This window comes from Danio rerio, chromosome 6, assembly GCF_049306965.1.
Source record: "Danio rerio strain Tuebingen ecotype United States chromosome 6, GRCz12tu, whole genome shotgun sequence".
NCBI classification, from domain to species: domain Eukaryota; kingdom Metazoa; phylum Chordata; class Actinopteri; order Cypriniformes; family Danionidae; genus Danio; species Danio rerio.
In genome coordinates, this window is record NC_133181.1 from 39,027,353 (window position 1) to 39,043,510 (window position 16,158).

General features: G+C 32.8%; 1 long non-coding RNA gene across 4 annotated transcripts in view; it reads left to right on the forward strand.

Moving 5' to 3' along the window:
* Nucleotides 1-2,962: 2,962 nt before the first annotated feature.
* Nucleotides 2,963-16,158, forward strand: part of LOC137490239 (uncharacterized) — a 138,843-nt gene continuing 125,647 nt past the window's right edge. For 2 of the 4 annotated variants that reach the window (XR_012408066.1, XR_011016020.2), the window contains exons 1-2: nt 2,963-3,200; nt 10,518-10,552. This is a non-coding gene — a long non-coding RNA (uncharacterized lncRNA). The remainder of the gene's footprint in view (nt 3,201-10,517; nt 10,553-16,158) is intronic. The other 2 variants (XR_012408064.1, XR_012408065.1) reach the window with 1 other exon arrangement.

Genomic DNA, 16,158 nt, shown 5'->3' on the forward strand with positions numbered 1-16,158 from the left:
ATGTTTTACGCAGCGGATGCTCTTCCAGCTGCAACCCATCATGGTAAAGATTTCTATTTTTTCTATTTTATTTTATTTTTTTAATTTAATTTTAATTTAATTTAATTTAATTTAATTTAATTTAATTTAATTTAATTTAATTTTATTTTATTTTATTTTATTTTATTTTATTTTATTTTATTTTATTTTATTTTATTTTATTTTATTTTACTTGAGGTCGTGGTACTGCCTGTGTATGAGGCTGAGAATATAGCTCTGTATTTAATTTAATTTAATTTAATTTAATTTAATTTAATTTAATTTAATTTAATTTAATTTAATTTAATTTAATTTAATTTAATTTTTATTTTATTTTATTTTATTTTATTTTATTTTATTTTATTTTATTTTACTTGAGGTCGTGGTACTGCCCGTGTATGTCGTGGTACTGCCCGTGTATGAGGCTGAGACTATAGCTCTGTATTTAATTTATTTTATTTTATTTTATTTTATTTTATTTTATTTTATTTTATTTTATTTTATTTTATTTTATTTTATTTTATTTTATTTTATTTTATTATTTTATTTTATTTAGTTTTGTTTTGTTTTGTTTTGTTGTTTTTTTGTTTTGTTTTGTTTTACTTGAGGTGTTGATACTGCCAGTGTATGAGGCTGAGACTATAGCTCTGTATTTTATTTTATTTTATTTTATTTTATTTTATTTTATTTTGTTTTGTTTTGTTTTGTTTTGTTTTGTTTTGTTTTGTTTTGTTTTGTTTGTTGTGTTTTGTTTTACTTGAGGTGTTGATACTGCCAGTGTATGAGGCTGAGACTATAGCTCTGTATTTTATTTTATTTTATTATATATATATATATATATATATATATATATATATATATATATATATATATATATATATATATATATATATATATATATATATATATATATATATATATATTTTTTTTTTTTTTTTTTTTTACTCAAAGTGTTGGTATGAGTCTGAGACTACAGCTCTGTATTTTATTTTTTATTTTTTTATTTTTTACTATACTATACTGTAGCTCTTTGTTTTTTAGCTTAGTTTGTTATTATTCAATTATTGTATTTACTTTGTCTTATGGTTTGTTTGTTTTTGTTTATTTAAATTTTTCTGGGAGGTGGTTGTCAGTATAATGATATACTGGTCAGCACCTATAACTAATGCTTAATCCTAAATGCCTTCATTTTGTGTGCAGTAGATAGTTAATACAACATGTTAACTGCATACAGGATAATCTGCATTCAGCAATTAATTTTACAATAATGATATGATTCCAATCCACAGCAATGCATGTTTGATACAGAAGAGTCAGTGAGGACTTTTCTAATCTGCAATGATTTGTGTGTCTTTTTATGTAAATAAGTTTTTAAACTTAAATATGTTTTTCATGTAGTGATGCATCTGTCTAGACGCTTAAATTGTTTAACTAATACAGATTATTTTTTCATTGATTTTTTTTATCTTTTGGTAAATATATCAGGATGTATTAAATAATAATATTTGTTTGTGATTATTCTTATTAAATATTCATTATTCATGTTTTAAAACAAAGTCCAATGGGTTTTGAATAATGTGAGATTGAGTAGGAAAACTTTATCTGCATTTTTAAATGAACTAACCCTTTAAATGTGTCAACTTTAAACTGTTATTGTAAGTATTTTACAGACATAACAAATACATTTCAAACACTTTTCACAGCCCAAACTTAAATTTGAAGCTGTTTTATTTAAAAATTGTAAATCAGTGATGTAACGTGTGATCTGACAGTGTCATATATTAAAAGGGTCTGCTTTGCTAGTTAAGTAACACCATTGAGTTGCAGTTTGGAGCATCTGTTGGATACTATTAAGCAATTATTTACAGTTCATTAATACATGTCAGCAATCTTGATTTATTATTCTTAGACATAGCCTTAGGGCTTAAGTCACATATTAAGGAGCTATTGTTACCAGATGCTTTTTAAAACTACAGAGGCTAAATCAAGTGATACAAAGACCCAGATGTATACTTATTAACTGTATATATGATCGTATAGTATTTAGTAAATTGCTGTTTAGCTGCATTTATGCATGCTGTTTTACATACAGTATGTATGCATATGGACCTGAACATTGATTATTGATCTAGAATAGACTCCCTTTCAAAATAATATCACTATAATAATCACTTTTAAAATTAGAATTAAAGTAGGCAATTGTCTAGGCCATTTTCACAGGCATTTGTTCATGAAATCGAAATGCTCAAAATAAATCTGAACGCAAGTCTTTAATACTGCATGTCAACCACAAGGTGTCAGTGTTACCAAAAGAAAAAGACATCAAGTTAAAACAATCTGCACACAATTCTTCATAAACAAGTATTTATTTATGTATTTATTTTTATTTGTTTAATAAAAAGTTATCAGTCACCATAATTAGTTGCTATATCATCGTCATTATCATCCTCACGATCCTCACATCAAATCAAATCATTCTCTTTATGCATGTTTTGAGTCCAAACATTGTAATTTATATAAATTACATTAGAGTTTTTGATCATACGGTAAAGTGTATTAGTATACTGCATATATTAGTATTTAGGCCTAGAAATGTGTTAATAAGACATGAACTATTGTTGTATACTTTAGTTTTTACTAAAGGAAACTGGTGTATTTTAGTATATCTAGTTGTTTTAAAAAGTACAGTACGCACAAGTATGATTTTAATATTAGGTCTACCAAAGCAAACTGCCACGAGAGGTTAATTTAAGTCAAAACACAGCAATTATTATTATTATTATTATTATTATTATAATTTTTTTTTTTTTTTATCTCTCCTGAGTCCTGTCGAGGTAGTCTGAACGTTTATGGTGGAGCATTCTCTTACCGCATTTCCAAATGCACCACTAGATGGCGATGTTATCAAATGTCCATATGTAAACAGCAAATTAAGTGGCCTTATGTTGACCGTTTTTAAATACTCACCTATTAGAGTGCTCTGTCTGCTTTTTATTCTTGATATACTTTTATTGTTCTTTTATCCAGTCATTTAAAGCTTACTTAAGTTACACAACAAGGTTTGGTGAAGATAGCCGTGCAAACGAATGTGCCATCGTCTTTTGTAAAGTAAACAAACAGCTCAAATAGTTTCAACACCTGCACCGTTCAACTTTTGAAGTAGAAACGTGGATGTGGGACGGGTGAGTAGTTTTTCTCATGAAATGTTAATATGTTAAAATGCTAAGTGCCAAATTTGAAATATTATTGAAAGAAAAGCACTATGTGGTTCATGCCTGTGGAGGTTTCAGAATGTGAAACTGCCTCGGATCAGAAATAACGTTAGATATGAGAACCCAACTTTATTTAAAAAAAAAAATGGTTGCCCAGTTCTTAGTTTTTAATGATATATTTATTTATACCTTTATTAGAAGATATTTTGAAGAATGTTGGAAACTATGTAACAAACTTACTGACGTCCAATGTAGAAAATAAAACGTTACAGGATACTGTAACGTTATATAAAGACTTGTGTGAAAAAAAAGAAAAAAAAAACAGTTTTGGAAAAAGTAAAGAGTGGGGAAACGATATGGGGAAATGATTAGGCTATAGAATCTTTCTTTTATAATAAATACTACCTTTAAATCTACTATTTAACTGGAGGTAGTGAGTGAGCTCTTTCTGTCACTTTCCTATGATGCTTACTGAATGAAAGGTTTATATGTAGATCTGAAAACAAATGGACCAGTTGTGTTAAATGGTTCTCAAACACTGCATTTGACATTAACGAGTGTACTCACAGCTATGAGTTCTTAGACTGAGAAGAACAAGGTTACATTCAATGACGCTGTTCCAGTTCCAGAGAGACTACATAGAATTGCCATGGTGATGTATGGTGGTATTTTGCAGCCATGGTGATGGCTATATAATGCATATATTTTATCTAGCCATGGTGAAATGAAATGAAAAGAAAAAAAAAAGCTTTAAAGCCTCAACTGCATCAGAGTTTCGTTTTTATGATGCAAATCACATTGACAAAGAAGCATTTCACATGCAAAACATAAATTGATTAATTGAATTATTTCAGATTTAAAGGAAAGCAATGAAGCCCTCTGAAACTTTCAGGATAACCTTTGTGAATGAGAAGAAATGTGGAAGAAATTTTGTGATAACTGGGATATTAGGGAACTTTTTTTAAGACTTTTTAAATTAAAAAAATAAAAATTAAGAATTTAATTTAGCTGAAATCTCTTGACTAAAGTCTAACCAAAAATACAATCTAAAAAAGCTGTAATTTTTCAACACAAGTTTTAGTTAATTATTTAATGAAAAATGCAACATGGCTCAGGTTTTTTTTCTGGCTCAGAATGAGGCAGAGGCAGTATCCCGGTCATTACATTTTTGGTGCTTAAAACTAACACATTTTGCATTATTCGTCTAGTCTTATCGAGTAAAACATTATTTTGTTTTCTCATTTAAAAAAGGCTGACATACGCAATTAAAACATGAATAGTGCTTGAGTATCACTTAGGGTCTTTCAAAACCTGGGACTGCACACCTGTTTTGTCAAAAGGCATGTGATACAAAAATTGATGACAGTGGCCACCTTGTAATTCTCTATCCAGTAAAATGCCTGCTAGCTGTTGGGTTTGTCCATATTTTAGACAATTTTTAGTGGAAAATGCATGGAATATCTTTATTTATGGGATCTAAATACAGTATATGGGCCCTTTCCTGCTCTGTCAGTTTTTGAAGGTGAAAAATAAACTGCACTGCAGTTTAACAAACTGACAAATATTGACATTTTGGTACTTTCAAACTATTTATTGTATAATGAATAATGAATATTGAAAATAAATTAATACACTTGTAACATAACTTATATGGCCACTCGCAGACAAGACTTTCAAATGTTAAAATTCAGATCAAAGACTGAGGTCCAGGAAAACAATTTGTTACCATGCGTAAATGGAAATCACCTGTGAATCACAAAATACACTGAACTATTAATTAACAGATTATTTTATGGTATTATTATTTCTCAATGTTCACCACTAGTTTTAGGTTGTCCTCATGGATCTGTGTGAACAGGGATTGTTTGGCAGAGTTGTTATTTGTGCATGAATCTTTTCTAAAACACAAGCTGTTGCATTTGTAGCATGTTCTTGTCTTGTAAATTTACCCTTAGATTGATTATTTAATCATCCTTATCATTGTATATTCTTAAAGAGAAAGTTTTAATTTAAAAAAAAAAAAAAATGTAATCATCCTACTTGTTTAACACATATTTGAGTTTTTCAAAAGAAGATATCTTAAAGAAAGCTGGACATCTGTAACCATTGCCTTTCATAGCATTTTTCATTTTACTTCTATAAAAGTCAGCTTGTTTAAAATGAATTTGAGTTTGAAAGTCAACTTGTTTAAAACGTATTTGAGTTTTTTTTTTTTTTAAACAGGATATTTTGAAGAAAGCTATACTGCAAAAAAATGCTTTTCTGGTTTCTAGTCCAAACATCTAAAAATTCCTAAATTAAGAAGAATTTTCTAGACAAGAAAAGCATATTGTCTTGTTTTCAGAAATTATATGCCAATATTAAGTGAGTTTTTCCTTAAAACAAGTAAAAAAAAAATCTGCCAATGGGGTAAGCAAAATAATCTTACGTCAAAAGCAAAAACAAGATTAATTTGCTTACCCCATTGGCAGATTATTTAGCTTGTTTTAAGGAAAAACTCACTTAATATTGGCATATAATTTCTCAAAACAAGATAATATGTTTTGCTTGTCTAGAAAATGCTTCTTGATATAAGAAATTTTAGATATTTAGACTAGAAACAAGACAAAAAATCTAAGCAAGAAAAGCATTTTTTGCAGTGTAAGAATTGACTTCCATTGTATTTGTTTTTTCTTCAATGGAAGAATGGTTACAGGTTTTCAGCTTTCTCCAGAATGTCTTCTTGTGTTTTCAAAAGAAGAAAGAAATTCATAATGTTTTGAAACCACAGGAGGGTGAGTAAATTGAGAATTATTTATTTATTTATTTATTTTTTTTTTGAGTGAACTATCCCTTTAAAAGAATCAATATAAACCCAATATGAAACTGTTCATAAGATAACACAGTTTCAGCATGTTGCATGATTTTAATATGCCTTTGAAAAGCACCAAAAAGTTGATACCAATATTTAAAACATTTTAAGAAACCAAAATAAGCAGAGAACCAAAAAAAAAGTCTATTTGAATCAGACTGCCAAATTCACCAATTACCAAGTCTTAATTGCAGTCTCCCGAGGAGAGGTTAAGGACTGGGAGCAGAGTCTCTCTGGTACTCCGCCACCAAGCCTCGAGGCCTAATCAAGTTATCATATCAACAAATCTCTCATCAGGGGCCCATGTCTGACACCGACAGAAAGAGAGGCCAGTCGACGACTAATTTCCAGCAGCAGGGCGCTGAGACTCGCCTGCCAGGCTGGATGAAAAGTACCTGCAGACGCCCAGTCGAGCTGCCCTCACCATCCCGCTGGGAGAGCACTCACGCTGGGCACAACAGAATGCTCTCTCTCCCTCTTGTCTCGACTGGAAGGGGGTTTTGCAGCATCATAGCGGGATAGAGGAACATTATTTGGCAACGCGCACAAAGAAGCTGGGCAGACAATGCAGTGATCATGCAGAGTTTGGAGGGACCTCCCGTGGCCACGAGAGGGGCTTTAGGGTCAGAGTTTTAGGGCTGGAGTGGTGCATCTCTGAAGAGGTTAATGTACTTGTTATGTGGGGTCAGGGTGCAGGCTTCACGGCAGTACATCACCAGTGACAGCCCCTCAGAGCCTTGACTGAAGCAGAAGGCTCTGATCTGGGGTAAGAAGGCTCGTTTTGAAGTCCATTGTATTGTAACCCTGGGGTCAGATCATAAAAGTTTAGTCAGAATGATTTTTGTGCTTGGGGATGGCAGGGAAGATTGGAATATTGTCATTTTAGACTTTTAATTGCAGTTTCTTTACTTACTATTATGGGTAATATTATAGGGATGGATGTCATATTATTGTTTGCGATATAATAGTAAAAATTCTCCCCACAATAAAAATTTGTCTTTCCACGATAAGAAAAGTAAATCCTACAATCTGGATTCTGCTGCTACAGTTTGGAACTGGTTCATTCAGAGCTGTACTATTGTACAAAAATGGTTTGTGCAGTTAATAAATGTTTTACAGTAGCACATGTGCGATAAATTGTTGAATATGTATGAGACTGTTTACAAACAGCGAGGCTACAACTGACATACATCCAATTCACATAATATCACATCTTTTTGTGACCAGACAATATCACAATGTATCATTTATTTTTACAACATGAGGAAGAAATCACACTTGTATAGTAGGGCTGCAAAATATTGGAAAATGTGATATTACGATATTTTAATTATTAATTAATTAAATATTTTAATATGGGATAGTTTTATAAGATAGTCAAACAGTATTCAGGTACATAAATGGAATAATCACAATGCAAAAATGCTTCTTTTGCTTGACTCCTAGTCCAAATATCTATTTATTCTTGAATCAAGTAAAATATTGTCTTGTTTTCAACTTTTTTTGTAATCTTTACATTTCAAGTTTTTTTTTTTTTTTTTTTTTTAAACAACCAAAACTTGTCTGGCAAGTAAAATAATTTATTATATTTTTTTCCACATTGAAATGTAGATATATGTGAACTACTTATTCTGTCAATGAACTTACCATCACCAAACATTCACATCTGCTGCGCATCTCGATTTTCACATAACGGTTGTTTAAACGCCAGTAAAGACATGTATTATTGCTAACCAAGACGGTGATTTCATTGCAGCGGTTACATTGCAATGTACGTTATTTATGTTCTTCTGGATTTTGATTAAGTGTGGTGGTGTTTGTATCTGATTTTTATATAACACATTAACATATTTATACATAGCTAGGCCTGTATATAACCTTTATTGGTGCTGTCAAATGAATTATCACAGTTAAAAAGGGTTTGTACATAGATGTATTAAAAAAAATGTGTCTAATATCGGTCCTGGAGGGCCGATTTCCTGCATATTTTAGTTCCAACCCCAATTGAACACACCTGAAACAGCTAATCAAGCTCTTTCTATGTATAAACTTTCAAGGAGGTGTGTTGAAGGAAGTTAGAGCTAAACTATGCAGGACACCGGCCCTCCAGGACCGAGTTTGAACACCCCTGCTAAAGCCTCTATTGATTAAATGTGATTGCTTTATAAACATTTTAAAGCACAAATTAAAACACCCAAAGTATATTGAAGAACACATATGATCCAAATATTGCAAAAATGTCTAAGTTGTTTTATTTTTGAGGGATAATTCACCCCAAAATGAACATTTGCTTCCTCAAGTGGTTTTAAACCTTTGAGTTTCTTTCTTCTATTGAACACTAAAGAAGATATTTTGAAGAAAACTGAAAACCTGTAAAAATTGACCATTGATTTGTAGGAAAAACAAATATGGAATTCACTGGTTACAGGATTCCAGCATTTTTCAATATATTTTCTTTTGTGTTTAGCAGAATAAAATAAAATATAATAAAGGTTTGAAACGAGAAAAGGATGAGTACATAATGACAGAATTTTAAACTATTACTTTACTCAGCTACAGTGGTTGCTCGATGTCTTATACTGTGATTCATATGTGAAGAATATACATGAGGGTGCTTCCAGTCTGAATTAAGTAGTATATGAACAGTATCTCTTTTGTATGCCTCCCTGTTTATACAGTGCATATGCGTCAATGATATCGTCATTGCAATGCATATCCGAAAAAAAAAAATAATAATAAATGTGTAATACAGTTTAAATCACCCATCCCTACAATATTTAAATTATGGTTACCCAGGAGACAAACGGATGGCTTTATGGCTTTACAGAAATGGTGCTGGTAATAGACATGCACTGAAGTTAAGTAGTGGTTCATTCCCTGGCTTTCACTCAGATGTTTATGTTCTGCTGGCTGATGAGCCATGTGGGCATGAGGTTTGGAACTCCCCGGTGCTAAAGCGCGATGTCAAGATAAGAAGGTGAAGGAGAGATCTGGCTTAAAGCATGACTGAATGTTTGACATACTCTGTCTTCAGGCATCCAGTCCCGTGATGAAACGGCATACATGTGCAGTGCACACACAGAGATGACCCTTTCACACATTAAACAAAACTGCTGGAGCAAAACACAGCAGTAGATTGTCCTGTTCATTGTCAGTGGTGTTGGGGAAGGTACTTTGTAGCTTGTTAAGCCATGAGCTATAATGTTAAGTTTTTTTTTTCTCTTTTTTAGGCTGCATTACAGAAACATTAAAAGTGTCAATAAAATTGCTACCAGGTTTTTAAAAAACTTGTGATTGACTGGATGTTTTTGGATTGTTCAATTTGTGTGTTTGTTAAATGATATTTACTAAATTAAACTGCTGTTAGTTGTGCTCTTCAAAAAATCAAACCAGGGTTACTTTTAAATACATTTTACTTGACTTATTTTACTAAAAAGCTATTAATTACTTTACTTTAAAAAGTCAGTAATCCGTTGCCCTAAAAGTGAACAGTTGACAAAAATAAAAAAAGTAAATTTGTAGCTTGAAACTATTGAGTTGAAACTATTGAAACTACAGTAGTTGACTATTAAGTTGACTATTAAGTCTAAATATGGGATAGTTCACTCAAAAATTTATTTATTCACTATTTACTTACCCTCAAGTTGTTCCAAACATTTTTCTTTGTCTTTGTTTCTTTCATCTGTTGAAAAAAAGCAAAAAAAAAAAAAAAAAACTCAAAAACATTTTTTAAGAAAGCTAGAACTTCCATATAGGAAAAACAGATACTATGGAAGTCAATTTTTACAGGTTTCCCAACGCTATCTAATGGAAATTCGTAACTTTTTGATTTAGAGGCTAATTCATTAAAATCTTATTTGTAAAATTTAGTATGTTTTGCTTATCCCCTAATAAATCCCCTATGGATTCAGGGGTGGGGTTATGTGCCAGGCCTCCTTTTAAAATATGTTACATTTTTTGTATGACTCAACTCTGTGTGATTAATCGAAATCATATCGCAATCACGTTTGAAATGTTGTGATTAGATAATCGCAAGAGGCTGCGATATAAAATATATATATTTTTTTATTTTTCCTCACCCAGAGCTAATGCGTGATTGCTGTCTGTGTGTGACCGTTTTATTAGCAAAATTGCACAACCAAACTATGTAGAACATCCACAATAAATAACAAACCAACAGGTAAGTGCGAACAAGTAGGATGATGGCATTTGCCACTTCAGAACCGTTAATAGAGGAATTAATATCAAAGAAAAACATTACATTGATATTATAAGAATATCTTGGTTTTAAAGTCACAGACACCAAACAAAAACAGGTCATTTGTAAGAACTGTCGCAGAATTGTTGCCAATTGTTGATATACACTTCCGCCTCACACATGTTTTTTTCCTATTTCATTTTACTATTATTATTTTCTAATTTATTAATTTTTACAGAAGAAAGAAACTCAAAGACATGAAACAAGCAAAGGGTGAGTAAACGTTTTAACTGACATGTTAGGGTGAACTATTTTGTTAACATTTATTCATTTTTCTTTGGCTTAGTTCTTTTTATTCATCAGGGGTCGCCACAGTGAAATAAACTGCCAACTTATCCATCATATGTTTTACACAGCAGATACCCTTCCATGTGCAACCCAGTACTGGGAGTATTTTGTTAACTTATTTTTATAATTATAGTAATAATTAATTTACTCACTTTTTCAGTCAACTAATCACTTCAAAAGCAATGGTTTTGCTTACTTTTTAAATAAAGTGAGTTACTTTATTTTAATTAAAATAAATTAAATCACTTTTTACAGTGTTTCTGGCAAAGTAATATCTATAAATATGTTATATTTTTATTTAGACTAAATGAGGTTACCAAAAAGAACTGAAAACTAAAGAAAATAACCACTGTGTCAAGAAAAAAAAAATTATTATTTGTAATTTGTAACTCGAGCAACAAACAATCTGTTTGTATGTTTTAACATTAACATTCTATGGCTCATGTCTGCATGTCTGTACATTTAAACACTCGTGCTGTCAGTTTCTTTGTTTAAAAGTTTTTGTTGATTATTACTAGGCGTGCAAATATGTACAAGGCAAAAACAACTTTTTTTCAATTGCTCTTTAATCTCTGTCATGTATCTATGCAGACACGCTGTGGTTTTGACCATGTTAAAAAGGCCAAATTAGAATACAGAATAGAATTATCCAAATTCCACTTAGTGTTAAGAGCCTGTTTCTTGATGGCGTTTCTCTAGTTGTTGTCGTCTCTTGACCAGATGCACTGATAGGGATAGGGCAGGTATAGTGAAAGCCCAGTGGGGGAGACTCTAGAAGTTGGGTGACCCTTAACCCTGGCACTCACATTATTCTTATTGGACGGAGGCCACTGAGGAAGCCGGGACTGCCTGCTGATCTCCACAATACAGCCCTTTCCCCAGGCCATGGTTGGCAGAAAGACCCCCTGGAGCTCTAGTCACCATCTAAAGGCCTTTCAGCACAGTCCGACTGGCCAGGGCCAAGTATCAGAGCGGAGGGGGCAAGCCGGAAAGCAAGAGTGGGAGAAAAAGTTTGAAAAAAAAAAAAAATACAATAACGAATGAAAGTGAAGGGAAACAATGGGCTTTAGAGTCTATCTTAACCTAGCACAACAGTGTCAACATCTGTGATTCTGCTCAAAGGATATAATCTACGCTGAAGAAAGCCTGTCTTCCTCTATGGAAAAGGATACCAATTTTTTTTGTTAATCTTATTTTTGTCATTCAGGAAAAATGTAGCCTTTCAAGAGCACTTAAACCGCACTGTGATGCACGCCACAAATTGTAGTTTTAAAGCAGAGCGCAGAATGGCAAAAGTTCACAGGCTGGTTGCGGGAAATTTATGTCCACATTTATCAAGCAAGGTGATTTGAAGTCTTTCAGGGCGCTCGCGATGCTTTTGAGGCGTCTGAGGCCTGGAAAGTGCAACACATGGTTTGTGTGATTGTAAACATGGCACATGCGAAGCCCAGACGTGTAGGAGTGAATTCTCACGGGGTGTTTTTCGGGAGGGAGGCTGTCACTGCTTCTTTCTTTCTCCTTCACTCAGACGCTTCTCTGCCTCTTTATTGCGGTACATTCCAGCCACAGGACGTGCTGCACATAAAGAGTCACTTCATGTCGCTGACGTCAACCTGAAGGGAGTCAGTGAGTGTCATGACCAGTTTGGATCCCACCCTAATTTATCAGTAACCGCCAATTGGTTCTAACACGGAGTCCGTGGAGATCCAGGTGCTTATCGTTATTTCGGCTTTGTTGTGCCATAAAGAAACTGACAGGATATGGAATGATGTGGGCAGATTGAAAGACGCTTGCATCGTACGACTGCATTTCATTTCCTTTAAATTGTTAAATGAAAGCCTTTTGAATTGATTCATAGATGCAGTTTAGCAGGGAAACAGACAGTTTGCTCTGTGATGCTTTGTGCTAATAGAGCTTTTGCATACATAATCTTTCAGTGTTTTATACAATACGTCTTGTGTGCATTTTGTAAAGTAGGAAAACAGGGAAAAGTGTAGCATGTTTATGCTTATTTGTTTCGAAAATATTTAGCTTAGCTTTGAAAGTTTAGGTTAATCATCATTGACATGTCAGCAGTCATTCATTGCCCACGTGGCATATTTGTTTTAAATAGCAATTACTGTAAATCTAGAAATCACAAATGTGATGTGTTCTTAACAGCAGTGACAATGACAATGTTGAATATGTTTCCTTTTTTTTCAGAATTTTTTTTTTTAATGATGATGTTGACTTGATTTGTACAGTTGAAACCAGAAGATTACATACATTGTATAAAAAGGCACATAACCATTTAAAAAAAAGTCAGATGTTAATGTGAATAAACTTTTTCTTTTTTAGGTAAGTTAGGATTATCAAATTTGTTTCTGCTATGGTTAATAGCAGAATAATGAGAGATATATTTTTAGTAATTGTTATAACTTTTCTTGAAAGCCAAGTTTACATACAATAAGAATATTATGCCTCTGAAAAAAGCTCAGATGATGGTGTCAAGGTTTTGGAAGTTTCTGATTGGCTAATTGACAATTGAGTTAATTGCAGGCACAACTGTAGAATAGTATTTAAGGAAAACCTCAAAAACACTGCTTCATTTTGTGACAACATGGGAAAATCAACAAGCCAGAATCCACAAAAAAAGTCAGATTACAATTTGCTAAATTACACTGGGAAAATAATAATTTTTTGACATGTCCTGTGGTCTGATGGAAATAAGATTAAACTGTTTGGCCACAATGACCAGTGTTACATTTGGAGGACAAAGGGGAAAGCTTACAAGTCTAGGAACACCATACCAACTGTGAAGTATGGGGGTGGCAGCATCATGTTGTCCGACTGTTTCCTGTAGGAGGAACTGGTCCACTTGACAGCATAGATGACATCATGAAGAAAGGACATTATGTAGAAATACTGAAGCAACATCTCAAGACATCAGCCAGGAAATTAAAACTTGGCCACAAATGGCTCTTCCAAACAGACCATGACCCTAAGCATACAGCCAAATTAGTTACAATGTGCTTTAAGGACAACAGAGTGAATGTTTTGAAGTGGCCATCACAAAGCCCTGATCTCAATCCTCTCAAATTTGTGCGCAGAGTTGAAAAAGCTTGTGCAAGCAAGACAGCCTACAAATCTGACTACACCAAATCTGTCAGGAGTAATGGGCCAAAATTTCTTTAAACTATTGTGAGACGCTTGTGAAAGGATACCCTCCTCAAGGATAATTCTCAAAATAAAAATTCTCTAATTATTCTGCCATTTAGCAAATGTAAATCATTTAGGATATCTAACGGAACTAAAATAGTAAACATTTAGTATGATTTAACATCAGACATTTTTTTTTAATGGTTATGTTCCATTGTATGTAAACTTCTGGTTTCAACTGTATATATGGATTACAAATAAAGTAATCCATATATACAAATATATATATATATATATATATATATATATATATATATATATATATATATATATATATATATATATATATATATATATATATATATATATATATATATATATTTGTTCCATGTATCACTTTTACAGACAATGTTTTCACGTTTGACATTACTGTACTGTATGTAAGAAAGCCCAATCACAACAGACCAATGTCATATTGAAAGAAGGTTTTTTCCAAGATTTTTGACTAATGAAAACACCACTGTGATGTAGAAGCAAACCTGTGACCAAATCCACAAGACCAGACTGATGGAAACACAGATCCCAAAATAGAAATCTGATATATATAAATATATGCAAATTCAATATGTGACATAATAAATCATATGAATTTCACAAGGGCGTCATAGTGGCACAGTGGGTAGCACGATCGCCTTACAGCAAGAAGGTCGCTGGTTCAAGCCTCGGCTGAGTCAGGTGACATTTCTGTGTGGAGTTTGCATGTTCTCCCCGTGTTCGTGTGGGTTTCTTATGAGTGCTCCGGTTTCCCCCACAAGTCCAAAGATATGCGCTATAGGTGAATTGGGTATAGGCTAAATTGACCGTAGTGTATGTGTGTGAATAAATGTGTATGGATATTTCCCAATGAAGGGTTGCAGCTGGAAGGGCATCGGCTGCGTAAAACATATGCTGTATAAGTTGGTAGTTCATTCTGTTGTGGCAACCCCAGATTAATAAAGGGACTAAGCAGAAAAGAAAATGAATGAATGAATGAATAAATGAATTGCACAAATATAAAATATGTCATACATGTCAAAATATTGCAATTTTTTTATAACTATTAGAATTACAAATGTGTACATACCTGTATATGTTACATAAATATATTATATTATATATATTTACCCCTACAGATATATTACCTGTAATTTGTATAGGTATCTTTCCCAGAGATGGGTTACGGCTGGAAGGGCATCCACAGCGTAAAAACTTGCTGGATAAGTTGGTGGTTCATTTCGCTGTGGCGACCCCGAGTTAATAAAGGTACTAGCCGACAAGAAAATGAATGAATTAATGTATTGGTATCTATATGGCTGTTTATAAACACATACAGATACTGTATATATGTATGATATGGTTGAAAAAAATTTAAACAGTGATTTTTGCACTGTTTTGACAAATTATTGACTGTTATGACATTTTATATACAGTATGTGGAATCCAATTGCAATTTGCAGATGTTGCCATATATCAACTTTCTATATGGGGACGTGCAGTGAGAAAAAAATACAGTAAACCTACATTATGATGGAATGAATAAAACTAGTTCAGTCTATCCACTGTCTGTACTGTTCCCTCGACACTAATGGATAAACCATAATGAAACCTGTATCATATATTTTAAACAACAATATTCAAAGATTGTTTATTGAAACGATGTGTATCTTGTGTGCTGGCAATCTAAAGTTATGTCATTGTAGTATTTGTATGATAAAAGGAATACGTGAACCAATGATCCTGCAAAATTGACCTCAGTGTTCTGAAATTTGTGGCAAAACAATTGAAAACAAAAACTGTGATATAGATTACATTTGCCAAGAGTTAATTTGCTAGATTACGCTTGTATTATTACATATATGAACACCCCATTGATTATATCCTGGGACATGTTTTCAGAAACGCCTAGATAGGGCAAAAATACAAAACACACTCAAACTCTCTTGTAATAAGAACAGACCTCTCCAAAAGCGAATGTTTATCAAATGCTGTCCAATCAAGCATGAACCTTCAAGCTCTTTTTGGTGGTCGTCCTTTAGCATGTTAGTGAACCAGGCCATAATGTTCATTACTCTGTCCCCACGAGGGTGAACAAGCTTACCTTTGTCCACTCCAAAAAACGAGACCACTATTAGAGATGGCTGACCTGTAGCCAATGTTAGGTTAGGTGAGAGGGGGTGAGGGAGACCCTCTCGAACGATAATCTCTTGTATTGCTCTCCCCATGGTACTCTTCATGTTCACTTCTCTATCACGCGGATAACAAGAGCTGTAAGCTCCTTATTGCTGAATTACAATTATTGGAGGAGAATTGCATCCCTTCTGACAAGTAAAGGCTCTCTGTAGTGTTGACCCCTT